The sequence below is a fragment of the Pseudopipra pipra genome, chromosome 1 (assembly GCF_036250125.1).
Source record: "Pseudopipra pipra isolate bDixPip1 chromosome 1, bDixPip1.hap1, whole genome shotgun sequence".
NCBI classification, from domain to species: Eukaryota; Metazoa; Chordata; class Aves; order Passeriformes; family Pipridae; genus Pseudopipra; species Pseudopipra pipra.
This window is the reverse complement of record NC_087549.1, coordinates 59092043-59109899: the sequence shown is the minus strand read 5'-3', so window position 1 is coordinate 59109899 and position 17857 is coordinate 59092043.

Genomic DNA, 17857 nt, shown 5'->3' with positions numbered 1-17857 from the left:
TGAGAATGCAGGTTATTATCTACTTTATTGTCACGGTGAGATCTTCAGATGTGAGGATATGGATGGACAACTTACTAGAATAAAAGCCAGGGTGTACAGACTTGGAGCCAACTAGCTACTCTCAGGCAGCTCCTGCTGGTGGGCTGCTCTTTGTCTTAGTTGCACGCAAGATAATTGATTGCACCGTTGCTGAAGGCGATATGATCACAGGCTTGAGAAGCTCAGCATCTGGTAGATGTGCCAGCCTGAGCAAACGAGACTTTCCTGCCTCCAGGTCCCTTGACAGTCTTGATCCAGGATGGTGTCTCAGGTCACATGCAACACACATCGACACTATCAGGCTTTTCAAAACAAATTATACTTTTTATACAGTAAATTGGTGTCTTCAAATAAATGTCAGCAGGTGAGGAAGAGCAGGAGCAGTCACTGAAGAGAAACAGTCTGTGAAACAAGGACTATTGTCCAGGATTTTCTTTCTGAGCTCTGTGCCCTAACTGCTGATTGAAGAGATTTTTACTCTCTCCTCTCTGCTGTGAATCCGGTATTGTTTTTTCTACTGGAACGGATGAACTGCTTGAATATTTATCCTGGTTCTTGGACAAAGTTTTACAGCCTGGGCAGGCTCTGGCCTAGTTTAGAGTGAGCTTGGATGTGTCTGCATCATTCCTGTAGGCGTAACCTTGCTGGTTTCTGCTGGGCCTCGCTTCTGGTTTGCATGAAGCACGAGAATGCAGCTCCAGACTTGTCCCACACTTTCATGTGGGAACCTTTCAGTTTCTTCTTGAAGTCATCACAAGATCATTATGAATCCCTTAAAAATAGATGGCCTTCCCACTTCCAACTGCAGTTAAAAAAATAAAAAAAGCAACATAGGGTTAGCATTAATAACAAATCACCAAACTACATTCCTTTTGTACTCTAAAAATCCACATATTTTAAATCCATCGGTGCAAGGACTTCACTCTTTTGTGAAAAAAAAAGTATGTAAACAGATTCTGATCTTGTTTGGAGTGCTCAGGAGTTCTAATAATGCTGCTGAAAGGAGTGTCAGTAATGGGGCTTGCAAGCAAATGGATGAGTTTTAATTCCCCTATAAATACAAATTTGTACATATCCATGTTAGATTTTCTTTTGTTTACTATGTAAACTACCAGTGCAATTAAAAATCTGATGTATGGAATGAATTAAGACTAAAAACTTTGTCTTGAAACTAAGCACAAAATGAGACACCAGATGTGAAGGTTGTGATGCACAGTGACTGTGCTGTGCTACAGAGTGTTACTTCAAAGCAAGCAAGAGGAGTATGTGTGTCAGCATCCTATTTCTTCTGGCATACTGTGTTCTAGTAATTCTGTCTTTTGGGAAACCTTCGTACAATGCTATTAGAAGACAGCTAAATTTACTTTTATACTTGTTTTATTGACATAATGAGAAGGGACATAGGTTTTCAAAGTGTCATATAAATGTTATGAGTTCTATTATTCATTGATCACGTCCTGGCTGTGACGTTCACTCTGGAGATCAGTGACCAGGAATATCATGAACAAAACAGAATTTCCACAGAAATTAGATGCTAAATCATAAACATGCTTTCTTTTTTTTTAATTTAAAACTTTAAATAACTTTTAAACCCAGGCAGCAGTGTTCATTTTAGAGGAATCAACCCAGCCTAAGCAACAAAATGCTGTCAAAATGCTCTGGAAGAAGAATAGTCTTCTTCCATAAACCTGTTTGCCTAGGTATATGTATTTTTTAGCATCTTATTGCATAAATCAGCTATGTGGTAGGCCACAAATCCTTTCAAGCAGCTGCTCAGCATATGAAAAATTTTGTCTACTATGAGTATAACAAAATAAGCATCCTCTTTATCAATGTGTTCCACTATAAACAGTATAAGCAGAAAGTAGTATCAAAACAAGTTTTAGTGGCTTTTGTTTAGGTGGCTAAGACATTAATGAAAGGTACACCATGTACGCTGGTTATCATCCTCCTCCCAGTTGCTCCATTTCATGAAATAGTATGTCTTGTTATTACAAGTTAATGTGCCCGAGTCAGGATGCAGGCATTTCACATCTCTGCCCTAGTGATACAAATTTCATAGGGTACATTCAATGAATTCAGAAGGTGAGAACTTGATTTGATTTCTACTCTAAAAGACAAAGGGAAGGTTCGCCAACATTTCAAATATTGAAGTTTGCATCCAAAAATTCCCCCAGTTTTTAATAATATTGTGAGTTACCATGTCACTAAGCAGTTCAGTGATTAGAAGTATCATAGTAAAACAGAAATAGTGTATGGTACTCATCAGGTCTATTTAAATGCTGACAATAGAAAAGAATAAGAAAGGTAAGTGCAATTTTAACAGGTTTTAATTGGTAAAATACAAGTAAGTTTTGCCCCAGGCAATGGCCAGTCTTCGCAAGCGAAGATTTGGGAAAGGTCATAAACCCTTCGAGCCTGCGCAGTGGATTTTTTAGGTGAGACACAGCGTGCGCTGAACTGAGCCCACCCTTTAATCCTGAGGTTCATCTGCCGGGGCCGAGCAAAGCTTGGACAGTGGCAGTGAGGTCCCCAGGACGTAGCTGGATTGCCATACAAGGCTGACGAGCTCCAGCTGCCCGGGGGGCCGGGAATTGAACCCGGGTCGCAGCGGTGCAAGTCCTGCACTCTAACCACTAGACCACCAGAGGCCCTCCTTCCCAGGCAATGGGCATCAAAAACAAAGCACATGGTTATGAAAACTCTCATAAACTCTTCTCAATAAATAATACTTGCTCTTCTTATGCCACTTTTTGAGTGTCCTGCAACACTTCACTGATGGTGGTTTCAAAAGCAGAGGATTTCTAGACTTATCTTTGGGTAGTGACAGTATTCCTGCCTGGCTACTCGCACGTTGCAGCTCCTGTACTCTGCTAAGCCACTATGCTCTGGCTGATGAAGCCTCCTCAGGCATCAGGGGGTGTCCTTATGCTGAGTGTTTCAGCAGTGCTTTGTTGCATTGACCTGGCTGGTCCCTCTGAAATGGGCACCATTGGCTCTGTTTAAAGATGTTTTGTACCGGTGAAGCTGCATTCATGAGATGCCTTTTGCATTTAAAACAAGGTCACCTTCACCCACTTCTTCCATCTATACTCCAAGCCTTTTGCAACCTAGTGCCAAAGTAGCTGCACTTCTCAGAGGCACAAACATGAAAGAGAGACAGTATTTACGAGAAACACTTGAGCAAACTAAACAGATTTACTGAGCTTAAGTCAGTCTTAAGGTTGCTTAATGCCCAAAACTAGTTGGATTATTGTTCTCTGCTGCTGAAAGAACCTAAATATCTTCCCAGTTGTTTATCTAGCTGCATATATATAGATATATGTCAACAACTAGAAAAAGGAAAGCTCTCATAATCAAGTTCTCAGACTTGTCTCATCTGTGAATACTGATCACTGAACAGCCCTTTTTGAAAACTTCTGCTCAAATTTTTATCTAAGAATGATTAGCTCTCTTCCACCTTCTTTCTTGAGTCTTTAAGGCCTGCTCCTATGGGGCAAAACCTATGTCTGTGTTTTGCAGGTTGCCAAAAAACAGCCAAGACAGTGGTCTCAGTCTGGACACAGAACTACTCTGTTGCCAGACAACACCAGCAATAAGGAACAAAAGATGTTAATAGAGGTTGAGGTGATCCATTAATTTGTTTCCTTGTCCAGATAAGATTACAGAAATCTGTACCATATGGGGTTACCTGTCTTTTGTAAGCTCTGCTGCAGTATTTTCTTCTTTTTCAAAGCCTTTCCCTTACCAGCATGAGTGATGGAGAGCATGCCATGGGCAGGGGCAGCTGAGGGATTGGTATAAACACCCCACTCAGTCCCACTCCTGCAGTTTTACTGTGCCTTTAAATTGAAAGTCAGACAGAAGCAGAAGAAAACTCTGCCTTTAGCAAATGTTGGGCCAAGTGCTACTTGACCATAAGTTCAGGCTAACTCCCACTGACCTTCCTGAAATAACAGGGCTCTGAGCCATGGAGGGGCTTGGTCTGTGCCCAGGGGAGCTTTTGGAAGATTCCTACATTCTTAGTGGATTTTATTAAGTACTCAGGGTTCAGAGGCGGAAGAAATGCTGCACAGAAGAGGAGATTTCGTATTCATGTGTGTATTCTCACTGCTTGCCAATGCTGGCTTGTTGGCTGAAGGCATTTGCTGACTCCCACTGTGGCCAAGGGTTTAGAAGCTATAGCTGATGGTTTTTAAACACATGTCTGGCTGTAGTGTATTGGGTCATAAAAGGTGATGGTTCAGGGCTGCCTATTGTGTTTCCATAATTCTTCCTTTTCTGTTAGTATGGCTTTATTTGCAAGACTCCTTTCACAGGCACCTCTGAAGACTGCTAAGCACTCAGTGCAAACACTTCCCTGAGAGTTTTGAGAGGCTGTTGAGGGGTTCCTTTGAAGATGTGCCAGGATCAGCTGTGTCACGCAAGTGAATGTTAATGAGGAGAAATGCAATGGCCTTAGAAGCAAGGCATCACAAAGTTGCACTCTGGGACCATACGCTGGGATCCTTGCAGGAATCTTTTTAAGTTCATTAACTATCAAAAAGGTTTTCTACTGTGATGAGGAATATAGTTATGTCAGGCTGTGGGCTTAACTGTAGAGATATAATGAAGCTGACATCTTGAATTAGAGTAGTGTCGTGTTTTCTTCTGTAAAAATTACCATTTACTAAAACATTTAAAGAGGAAAGAAGTGGAAAAAACCCTTAAGATCTTTTTTTTTTTTCAGTGTAATGATAGGTCAAAATACTTTTTAATCTTAGAAAATTATTTGTACATATGAAATGTAATAACAGAAAAGAACATGAGGACATTGATTTTAAGTGTGGTCTTTACATTTGGTTTTGATTTCTTCTAAAAAAAGGGATAAATTATAAAAAACTTTTATCTTCCTACTCATTCAGTAATCTTTTTAACTCAGTGTCTATGTGTAGACTAATTTTGATATAAATGTAAGTGGGAAAGGCTTGCTCTTGGTGCCTTTTCTATCTTTTGTCACTGCAGAACTTGGATAAACCTCTTACCCTTTCTCTATCCTTGCCCTGCACTAGTAATAACAATCAATCTTTTTATGTTATACAGGCAGTTTAATTTATCTTTCCTCTCCTTCACAGTTGCCCAAGCAGACCAATAATCTTTTGTTTACTTGAACTTTATGTCCTTCTGGACTATGTGAAGGCAACGGTCCCAGGACAGAGTCCAAGGCAAAAGAGTTAAATTGACCCTGTTATATGACAACTCCATTCAGAGTTTTGCTGCTTAATTAACTATTTCTGTTACCTAAGAGCCATTGTCATGGTCCAGTATCCAAATGGGAAGGAAAAATGTTCAGAATAATGTATTCCCTGAGACCTAAGCCAAGTCCAGAGACCCAAGAGAATACTGAGACTGTCTTGGAGATAGTGAACTGATTTGGGCTCTACATGGGCAGCCTCTCTCCATTTCCCTGCCTGTTGGCACAGCAGGTGGGACTAAACTTTTCTTCTAAGAGATGAAAGGCAGCTAAAAGAAGAAGGAATCTGGAATCTTCTCATTTGGGGAAAAATCCTCTAATGTGTGCTGCTAATCCTAATAGCTCTGACAGAGCGGTACTGGTGGATTTAGCCCCATTCTGCTAAAGGTGTCATCTTTATGCCAATGGCAGCTGGTATAAAACTCAGTTTACAAATCAGCATATTAGTACAAGCCCATCTTCATGATGGGTGAGAGTTCTGCAGTGGCCCGTGGTTGTGATGGATAAAGAAAGGAGACAGGGCAATGTCTCCATGGGCTCAGCGACTTTCGGTGGTGAAGAGGGAGACCTTTAGCAGGGTCAAGAACATCTGAAATTACTTTGGCATAATGTACAGCAGCTCCTGTTTTCTAGTTTCGGGTCCTACTTATCTGAAAAATTTCATGTAGCTATTCAGTATTTTGTGTATTTAAAACATTGTGCCATTTTTTTCTCAAAACAATTCATATTTTTTAGTAATTGTATTTTATAATGCAAAATATCAACATTTTGCATAGCCTTCCAAACTAATAGTGAAACACATCAAATGCCACATTTGAAATCTTATCTTGAAATGAACCTATATTTTCACCAATTGATTTTATAATTTTGCTTACTGACAATGCTGAGCTGGTGAAAAAGATTTTTTTTCCCCAGGTAATTTATTAAAAAGCCTAACTAATTACTTTTACAGCTCTTTGAAAAGGTTCATCATTGCTAAAGAGCAAAAGAGTTCAGTCCTGCCAGTAAAACTTTGGACTGTTTGATTGCCAGAAGTCTATTAATCAGTAAAAGAAGTTTTGCAGAGTCTGTGGGTGAGAGAGAACCTAAAAGGAAATATCTTGATACAATTTTAATTTTAGCCCTTAAATTGCATATCTGTATACAATGTAATTATTTTTTCCTCCTAGGGGGAAAAATATCCATGATTTTTTTGATATTAGGATGAGATAAAACACTGGAATTGGAAAAGCAAAATTAATCACAGAATAGTAGATTATAATCCAAATGCAGATCTGGGTCTAGCAAATGGGATGAAGTGTCTTTCCTTTTACATGATCCCTTCCATTAGGGTTTTTAATTTATTTTGCAGATAAACTACAAAAGGTTAAGTCCTTGAGCTGCCTGTGCTCTAGATCTAAGCCATGGGTTTATTATGGAAAGAGCATATATCTCCATCCTTGGAGATAATCAGAACTTGACTAGACATGACCCTGAGCTATCCAATCTAATTTTAACATTGCCTCTGACTTCAAGGTTGGTCCTGCTTTGAGCAGGGATCAGACTAGAAGAGATCAGGAAGATCCTTCTGACTGAGGTTTTTTCTGTGAGTTTGTATATGTGCATGCATATGACAGAGGTTATTCCTTTGCTCCAGGCTAAGGATATAATTTTCATACTGAAAGCATCAGTATTAAATTTGTCATAGGGCATTTTGGCTAAATCACTGAGTAGAGAAAATTATTGTAATTTATCTTGCTATTCTAAAGCATTTAAATATGGCAAGTCAGCTATAGAGCAGCCAACCCATGTGAGTAAGGGGCCATTACTTATAGGTTTCTGCAAGTTAAATTTCTTTTTTCCTAGAGATTTGTTTCCTGGAGGAAAAAAAAAATCTAGAAACAGTCCGGAATTATTGGTATTTTGGCATTTCTCACTCCAAAGCAGGCAAATCTAGAAGTCCTGCCTGCCTACACAGCAAAAAGTGACCTGCAGCAACATGACAGAGGTGGTGGCCTAAGACAGTGTGGAGGCAGGTTGTTGAAGTCTCAACCAACATGACTTGATCAACCTTTGTTGATAACCTGTTTGCGATTTCCCTAGTTTTTTCTTTTCCTCCCTCTATTCCTGCTACCCTTCATCATCTTCTTTTCTCTGCTAGTTGCTGTTATCTAGGAATAGCACTTAAATCCCATCTAAGTCCTTTTTAAATGGATAAATACGTGCATTAAAATATTTATGTATAGGAGATGAAATACTGTCAGGAGAAAAAAGCCTCCTAGGACACATGAGGTATTACTGTGTGTTGTTTTTTTCAATATGCAAACACAGAGCTACTCCAGTTTTTGAAACAGAATAAGAAACTTTGAAAGTTAGATGAATTTTGACAGCTGTTTGAAACTAGATTTATAGCAAGTGTTTCTTCAGTCTGATCTCTGAGGGTTTAATGAGGCTTAGGTTCAGGCAGTCATCTGTGAAGCCTGAAAATTTTGTAATCTAATGCTCAACTGCATTCAAAGAAAGTTGTGTAAGAAGATGAAAATCACTTTGAAATGGGTTAAAGGAACAATATAATTGTGAAATTATATAGAAGCCTGATCAGAGCTTAGGTTGTTCCTGGCATAAGTGAATGTAACCCTCTGTCAATCCAAAGGTTTACTCTGTCTTTCAGCACCTGTGAGTAGGACGCCAGAGCAGTGAAGCAGCTATTAGTATGTAGTATTGCAATGGAGAGGAAAACAAAATAAAAGGAAAACCCAGAAAGCATGGATGGAAAAGTGAGGATTTGTCTGTCAAGAAATCACTCAGAAATTTCTTTATTATTTCTTTTATTCACAGCATGAAGTTCACAGTTTAAAATGTCCTGATATTCAGATGAAATATTTGATGGGTGAGGAACATAACACTGTTTTAAAAGGAAAAAAAATAGTAAGAATTGAATTGTGGTACCTCTGTTTCATTAAAAATGAGTTTTTGATTAAAAACATAAGTAATGTCAGATACACACGCAATACCTATTTCTGTAGTGCTTGACCTCAGAAGGTCCTAGTAAAAATAGCATTAGATGGTGTTTCTGGAGACAAGTGCAATGTATTATGCTAAAATGAAATGTTTGAACTAGAAATGGCCAAATGGTCATGCAAAATGGCACGGGCTCATGCAACTCTTTTCTATTGTCTCATTGACTCTCTTTGACTCCTACCAAATGAGGTCAAAGATAAAATGTATTATAAAATCCCTAACAGCCAGTACTGAAAATCAGGTTTGCTCCCTCACTAGCACTTCTGTTTTGTTTCTTTCTCTCTCTAACAGCAATGTAGATCACCCTCAGGGATGCGAGAGTTGGAGCTGGGCCAGGGGAAGGTGCTGGCTTTTGCATTCAAACTCAAACCTGTTGCACATTGTGCAACTCTAGAAAACAGTGTGCTTACCAGCATTACTGAGGAGAGCACTGTAATGGACTTCCCTCTAGTGATGAAATATGTAAACTACAGATTATTTGACATATCTAAAGTACTGGCACAGTAAGAGTAGTTGTGTCTCCCTTCCTTTCAAACAGACACTTCGAGAGGGGAAGAAAAGAGAATCAGAAGTTTATCGTGTCTAGAATACTATGAAGACTAAGTGCACTCTCTACCATGAAAAAAAAAACCAAAAACCAGTCAACCAAACGAAAACCAAATGAATCCAACCAATCAAGCAAAAAAACCCCCCCAAAACCCCCAAAAAACCCCAAACCGAAAAAACAAAAACCACAAACTAAAAAACCCAAAACAAACTCAAAACAAACCCCCTCGCAGAAACCACCAAAAAATCCACACCACCAAAAATTCCCAAAGCAACTTCTTAAAATTAGGAACAAAGTTTTTCACTAAATACACCTCCACATTTGGGTTGTTATTCTGAGTAAAAAACCGCTACTTCTTAAACCAAACTGAGTATCATAATGTATTTTCTCATGGAACAAGTAACTCTTTCATCAGTTTTCTTAGGCTTTAGAAAATATCTCATCTTCTTCAAGCCTGAGACACTATTTTAAGAGTTGCCATTTTATGACAGGGTTTTAAAATTATAGCAGAAATAGGTGCTTCAGGGCTGAAACTATTAGATTTAGATGTTGATTCATCTAATTTTCCTAAACCAATGAAGAAATTAATTACTATGGGCACAAAATGCATTAACCAACCTTCTGCTATTTTTTGTGCTTTTTCCAAAGAACTATCACTTTTGGCATCAGAAGTCTGTATTATTTCCTCTGTACAATTTTGAAATTCTTGACTATTGTCAAATAAATTTGGCAGCAGGAAAAAGGTTTTGGAGATATTAAGTTTGACACTACTTGTAAAAAAAGCTAGATAGCTACAAAGGAAAAGTCATTAACACATGCCCGGAAGGGCAGCAGTGCAGGATCACAGTCTGTGTGGACACAGAGTGCTTGTGGGAGGCTGACATGGAGGAAACCCAGCCACACCTTCACTAGTGTCTCAAGCCAGATTAGAGAGTAGGTAATTTACACCTCACTCGAGGTGTCTCTTGTGAAGATTTTCTTTTCTTTTCTTCTGAAGGTGTGAATAAGGTTAGAATTCAAAAAATATTGTGAAACTTGAGATAGGCACGACTTTTATCATGATAAAAGTGAGATGATAAAAGAAAGGTAGTATAATTGGGCAGGAATCACTGAGTACTGTGACTGCACAGGAAAGGATCAGAAGATATTTGGGGATCTCAGGTCCAACAGTGCTGCAGTAACAACAGGAAACGGTGGAAGAGGCTGGATGGGTGGTTATGGAGCTGCAACAGCAAAAGGTCTTCAGGTTAGATAGTTTATTTTTAGGTGTAATTTTCCCTGGCCATGAAGGAGGAGATGGACTTGATCACCTCTTTTGGTCTTTTACTGCCTTATGGCTACATTTATATTTCTTGTGGTTAAATCATAAAGTTTGCTGCCTGAGGATGAGATGTTGGCATTGCAGTCCCAGAGTTTTTCATGTAGAGTCAATCAAAAATGAAAAGTAAGGAAATGAGGCCTCTCTAGTCCCGGTTAATTTGACAAATGCAAAGAAGTGAGTGATTAAATGATTAGGTACCAAAATTTTTAGTGAGTTAAAACATGAGTTAGTCACAAGTTACTAAGTGTTGAAACGCTGGATAGGCAGCCCGATTTGCATAAATGGCTTGTATCCTGGTTAAAACCACTTTCTTGTATACTATCCTTAGTTCTTTAGGAAAGGCTTGATGCAAAGTGCTAAAGTGAGGTGAGATGTGGAAAACTTTTTGTTGATCCTGACTTGTACAGCCACTCACTTCTGGTTAAACCCTGCCCTGTGTCTGTGTCCATCAGATGACCAGAGAGAGGAGGCAAGGCGGGGCAGAAGGGATGAAGATGCTTACAGATAGTCACTGGGGACATGAGAAACACAGTTTTAGAGGGTTGTATTGTCATAACATGTAGCTTTGGTAGGGGAAGTCCATGTCCAATGAGTTCCAGTGTTTGGGACCACTAGCTGCTTGTGGGGGGAAGCACCTCACTGCCTCCTGCTGTCTAGGCCGTGGAAGCACAGATGAGATGTGACGTGGGCGAGACGAAGTAGTTTAAGCACTCTGGTTTTGGCAGTCCCCAGTTTTTCAAGACCCAGCTGGGCAAAGCCCTCAGCCACTAGGCCTGATCTCAGGGCTGTGAGCGGGGGGGGGGGGGCTGAGACTTCTTGAACAGTCCTGTGAGCCCGTGGCCCAGCTCTGCAACTGCCTCCAGATCATATCGTTTCTATACCTTATCTTCCTCTCTCCTATTGTTTTCCTTTCTGGATCACCTTTTTAGCTTCCCTTTTATATCCTTTTCCCCACCTCTCCCTACCTCCACTCAGATAAACAGCCTGCCTCAAATCACTTTTTCCTCACTGCATCCATCTCAGTTTTGCTGTTGGTGATACTCTCAACCTTGGAGAGCATTACCAAAGTGGAACCCCATACTTTCTTGGCTTTGCAAGGTGCAAGGTACAAGGTACCCAGAAGTCCACAGTGCAACCATCAGCCGTGATATCTGCCCCTTGCTCACATACCTTCCCCTAAGCCTGTCGTGAAACCCAGTTTCTCCCACTGTCACCTCTCACCTCCAGCACTTTTTCATGTCACCTTCAGCAATTTCTCCATGTCCTGCTGAGATAGATGACATTAGCTTGGGCCAGGGACCAGATATCTACCTGAAGACATTATACATCACCTCATTTCTTCACTCCAGCTTGCTCCTACAGTCATTTGTCTCTCACTCAGCCCCCATCTCTCTCTCCATACATTATACTCTTATTATTTAACGTGGTTTTATTCACAGAATATTCAGCATGAGCAGAGACAGTGCTAACAAATATTTAAAGAGCTTCTACTGATTTTTTAAATGTATTTTGAAAATGTATTTGAAATGTATTTTCTGCAAACCCAGTAAGAGGAGGTAGAAGAAGGAGGGACATTATAGTTTTCAGATACTATGCACATCCTGTGCACTGTGGTCATTACAATTAGAAAAAAAACCCCACTGCCCTGTTAATTTTAGATTTCAGTCTCAGTGGTCATGAGATATCTATGCAAACATGCAATAGTCACAGCAAAAACAGCTCCCAAAGCTGGAAGACTGCAGAATATGAAAAATAATCAGCATCTCTTTAGCAAGACCTGAAAATCATTAAATATCTGGACTAGTTTCTCTGAGAATTTTAATTATATTTAAAGAGCAATTATTCTTTTGCATATGACAAGAAGAATTCTGTTTCAGTAAATTTGCATACAGGCTATATTCAAAGTCAATTATGCATATTTTAGAAATTAAAATAAATTATTTCTGTGTTTTAGAGTTGTTAGCATCACAATACTGATGTAAAAAAACCCATCTGTAATTAGATCTTTTACATTCCCTCTAACGAGATTACATCTCCAAATATTAATTTTGGATATATTACCATACAAAACTTAAGGGGATCTCACATTTTTTTTCAGCAGCATATTAGCTGTGTATCTTCTCAGCTTTACTTGCAACAACTGGGGATTTTTGTCTAAAAAATCCCTAACGTAGGCAAGACCCATAAACTAAGTGCTCACAACAAATTATTTTTCTCCTGCAAGTGCACTTGGGACAAGAATCGATGTTATTTGCAATCAGGAAGCCAGTCAAAAACTCTCAAGCCACTTCACAGTTTTCAGTGTAGTTTAAAAGGCTTAATAAAGAGTAGGATGCAATTGCTGCTGCTGGAACATGGAAGCCTTCTCTCCTGTGAAAGCTTAATTAGTGAAGATGAAAAAAAAGCCAAGAAAAACCCCCTAATTTGACAGCTCTCTGGCAGGCTTTGCAGGACTGGCTATGTAAGAACTATTTGACCTTGTAAACTCAGCAGATTCAAAATGCATCAGAGAGACAGGATAGGTATGAAGCCTCATTCTTACACTTGCTCAAAGCCTGTCTGTTCAAAACAAACTGACATCTCCAAGTATATATAAAACCTCATTAAAAAAAATTATCAAAGTAGATTTTGGCCAAATTATTTTTTTTTACTGAATGATAGCCAAAATACCTATTCTGTGTCAGTACTTTTCTTTAACTACATCTATGCCATGTTGCATGATTTCAGTTTCTTTAAGGCAAGAATTGTTCTCTTATAACCATTTTGACTTTAGGCATGCAATAGCCTTCCTTAAATCAGGAAAGCTGGATCAACTCCTAAGTGCTTTCCAGCTTTACATTTTAGCAGGCAAAGCAGCTTTGCTTGGCATGTTGATTAACTCCTGTATCAGGGAACAAGAAGAACAAACCACAAAAGCTTTAGATAAATACAAAGAGAAGAAAACTGTCAAATGCATTTCAGTGGATATTTAACTGTGTCAGGCATACGAAACTATAAAAATAAGCAACTCCCAGAGATGAGTGGCATATCACTGCATATGATAGAATCAGAGACATTTTGGAGAAGGGTGAACATACCCTGTATGTTTTAGAGGAGGGTATAAAACACAACCATGATGAAATGTCCCAAAAGCATTAATCATGATTTGTTCAGCTAAAGTTTAGGATCCAAAGTGCTCCTCATCTAAACACATTCCTGACAAATAAGCTGAAAAAGGGGACAGAATCCACGACGCAAGCAGCTACTACTCCTGTGGCAAAAGAAAGGGGCTATTAATTTTTACACAAAGGAATAATATATTTCTATGCTCCAAACTATCGAATCAATCACATAAAAAAGAGCCCAGCAATTCTTTCTCTTTGAGATTTATTCTCTTCCATTATTTGCAGGCAGCAGACTGCCATCCTAGGCCTTGGCAGGAGCTCAGAGTGAACCAGGACAACCCATCACCTTCCAAGGACACAGACGAGAAAAATGCTATCAAAATTTCTTTACAATATGGCAGCACACATGGCAGCAGTTCAGTCACACAAGTGGCCCATCTATAAACTGCTGATCAATATGAGTTCATGGTGATTTTGAGAGAGTATTTTCTCTCAAACCCAGGGGGAAAACAGTCTGTAACTGCAGATGAAAAATATTTAAGGTAACAGCTATAAAAATGCATGCTATAAAAATACATGTTTTTTGCAGCCAGAATGAGTTACCCTTAATCCTGGAACCTAATTTTCATAAATAAAAAACATTTCTGTAAACATTTTTACCACATCAGAAGTTGATATCCTACACAAAACCAAGGCAAGCAGTAAGGTTGCTGACATTTGCACAAGACAGATTCTGATGTCTGTTCCACACTGTGTATGTCCTAGAGAAGGTACTGAACAGTACCATTGTTGTGCAGTTCCTTTCAGATTTCTGCAGGAAATCCCTCTTGCAGCCTTGGAGAGTACTTATTTTACAACACTGCCAGGGCCTTTGCTACTGCAGTTGATGATCTACCAATTAACTTTAAATTAGTAGCATTTTAAAGTTAGAAGTTCTTCTTTCTCTGTTAAACATGGCAGTTAATATTTTCTGGAGGATCAAATGTATTGTAAAATCATGTAAAGTTTCTGTAGTATGAATGTTTATTCCATCATAGAATCTTATTTTTGTGAAAAATATATTTATTTGAAGTTGTCCTTTCATGCAGACTTCTCTCTCCGAAGGTCAAAAAGAACCTGTATTTTGCAAGGCCTGTGTTATTATCAGTTAGGCAATGACATGTCTGCTCCTTATCCAGTCATGTTTAAGTATGGGTTTTTTGTCATATTTGAAATCTAAAAATCAGACACCAGGTACCGTTGGTCTATAAGCTCAGTACTGTATGTTTTTTAATTAATCAAAAGAAGGAATAGAACAATCCAGGAAAGGAGAGGAGGAACCTCAGTAGTATAAAATCATGGCTGGTACGACTAGGTTACAGAGGGACTGACCACCCTCTCTCCCAGTACAGCACTGGGGCATTAGGTGAAGGTGCCTGGGAACCCACATGAAGAACATCAGTGAAGGCAGCTTTTGATGCTCCAGCTGATGGAACGCTGCTGGAGACAGGATCCTGGCCTAGATGGTTCCTCTCTTTGAATCAGTACAGCTTCTTCTCTTGTTTTTCTCTTTGAAGGGGAAAAAATCCATGATGGTAACAAGGAGATGAAGAGGATAAAGCCCTGAGCAACCAAGTCTGACCTCAGAACTGGTCCCGCTGTGAGCACAAGGTTCCACTGAGGTGCCCTGAGCTCTCATCCAGCTGGCATTATACTGTGATCCTAAATGACTTTTTTTTTTTTTTGTGACAGTACTCTTCAGCCATTTTTTTCAAAGTTATGGTATGTGGTGAAAACTTCTGTAAGGGTAACTTTGGGTGAAAGATAATTCACCTGTATTCAGAGGTTGTTCAAGAACTTTTCCTCTGCTTATGAAAATTAATTTTTCTTTAAATTCTAATTAAATAACTTCTGGTGACTTTCCACTGTATCTTTTGCATAAGAATCCCCTAGCCTTTCTCTACCCTTGTTTATTAGTTTCTTCAGGAAAAAGATGATCCTGTTTTGCATTTCTGGAAAGTCCCTGGCTGTTGTTTATAAACATCCTGCAAATATTTCAGTTACAACACATTTCCCTTTAATTTATTGCCATTTACCATTTTTTGGTATTGGCAGACCTTCGAGATGCAGTCATCATCACCTTATATAAGAAGAAAGGAATTAAATCAGACTGTTCAAATTACCGTGGTGTTACTCTGCTCTACATTGCTGGCAAAATCCTGGCAAGAATACTCTTGAACAGACTAATACCTGCTATAGCAGAAGGAATTCTACCTGAAAGCCAATGTGGTTTCAGAGCCAACAGGAGTACCACAGACATGCTATTTGTTCTCAGATAACTGCAAGAGAAGTGTAGGGAACAGAACAAAGGTCTCTATGTAACCTTTATTGACCTCACCAAGGCTTTCGATACTGTGAGCAGAAAAGGTCTCTGGCAGATTTTGGAACATTTAGGTTGCCCCCCAAGTTCCTTAAAATGATCATCTCACTCCATGAGGATCAGCACGGCCAAGTCAGATATGGCAATGCACTTTCTGAGCCTTTTCTAATAACTAATGGTGTGAAACAAGGCTGTGTTCTCGCACCAACCCTATTCACAATCTTTTTCAGCATGATGCTCCAAAGGGCCATGGCAGACCTCGATGATCAGGGCGGTATCTACATTGGATATCGTACTGATGGAAGCTTATTCAACCTAAGGCGACTGAAGGCCCACACTAAGATCTTAAACCATCTTGTCCGGGAGCTGCTCTATGCTGATGATGCCACCCTTGTGGCCCACACAGAAGCAGCTCTGCAGCGTTTAACATCCTGCTTTGCAGACGCTGCTGAGCTCTTTGGGCTGGAAGTCAGCTTAAAGAAGACTGAAGTTCTCCGTCAACCAGGACCTCAGGAAGTCTTCCATCATCCCCATATCACCATTGGCGAATCAGAGCTCAAATCAGTCCAGCAGTTTAATTACCTAGGCAGCCTCATCTCCTCGGATGGTAAGATTGACGGAGAGATAGACAATAGGTTAGCAAAGGCATATAGTGCTTTTGGAAAGCTTCATAAAAGAGTTTGGCGAAATAAACACCTGAAGAAAAGTACAAAGATCAGTGTTTACAGAGCCATAGTGTTGTCTACTCTCTTATATGGATCTGAATCATGGGTCATCTACCGCCACCACCTGCGACTCCTAGAACGCTTCCATCAGCGCTGCCTCTGTACAATCCTTGACATCCACTGGTCAGATTATGTGACCAATACATCTAGAACAAGCAGCAATCACAAGTATTGAGGCCATGTTGCTGAGAACACAGCTGCGTTGGGCAGGGCATGTCTCAAGGATGAAGGACCACTGCCTCCCTAAGATCTTGCTTTATGGTGAACTTGCCACCGGCTGCCACATGAGAGGAGCCCTGAAGAGAAGATACAAGGACTCCCTGAAACAACATCTCAGCCTTGGCCATATTGATCAACATCACTGGTCTACTCTGTCCTCCAACTGGGAGGTCTGGAGACACACCATCTTTAATGCTGCTGATGCCTTTGAGAAAGCACGCAGGATCACTCTTTAGGAGAAAAGACAATGCAGAAAGAATTGTGTCTTGCAGAATATACCACCTAAGGAGTCTTTCTGCTGTGCCCTTTGCAGCCGGATGTGCCTATCTCGTATTGGCCTTTTTAGCCACCAACGCGCTTGTAACAAACATGGGTAGAGCCCTCCCCAAATCTTCATTCACGAAGCCTAGCCATGATGATGATCTGCCTAGCAGATTGGCCTAGCATTGGCAGTGCTGACTGTGGGTGTGGGATCTGTTAGCTTCAGATTACTTTCATAAGAGTAGTCTGTCTCTTCCATGACTTCTCAGGTCCAAAAGCACAGTTTGCAATTCAGGGTACAGTTGAAGTTGAAAGGGTGGGGTGGGTGTGCACGCAAAGGCTTTCAATAACAAAAACTCTGTTGTGCAAGTACAGCAAAAGGTCTCTGGATTTTAAATTCTTGGTGACTTGTGAAGCTAAATACACACTGAGAATTGCTGCTTAGAAGAGACTGAGCAATTGGTGTGGCTACTGCCTGCAAAGCAAAGGGGAAACCTTAGTGAGGGGGCAGGGGCAAGGACATCTCTGTCACCTTCCTGGAGCACTGAGCAGCCTATGATAACCTCATGTGGGCGTGGGCAGGTTCTATGCATTTCCAGATTTTGTTGTGCGGCTACATATCCCAGTGAGTGCAAAGATGTGTCGGGTAGTTTTGCATGTTTCTCTGACACAGTTCTGTTGCACTGACCTTGTGCTGTCCTGTGGGTACTCTACCTATGAGTTTAGCAAATGGGGGTCTAAGCATTAAGGTCAAAAAGGCAGTATGAACAACAGAGTCCAGCAAAAGTATTCAATGGAACAAAGAGAGGTTGTAGCTGTGGGGATTTGAATCATGGACATTCAGGTCATCTGGCCTGTGGATTCAGAAAACATTGCCAGGTGTCCTCCCTGTCCCATGCAAAAGTGACAGGTCGCAGTCATGGGCTTCTGGAAAGAAGCTGGAAAAAAGCTTCTGAGCATAGTTTCTGTGGGTGCTGATGACTTCTTAAACTGAAGTCAATTTTGATTTTATCAGAGGCTTTGTCTATACCATACAAAATGTTTCTGGG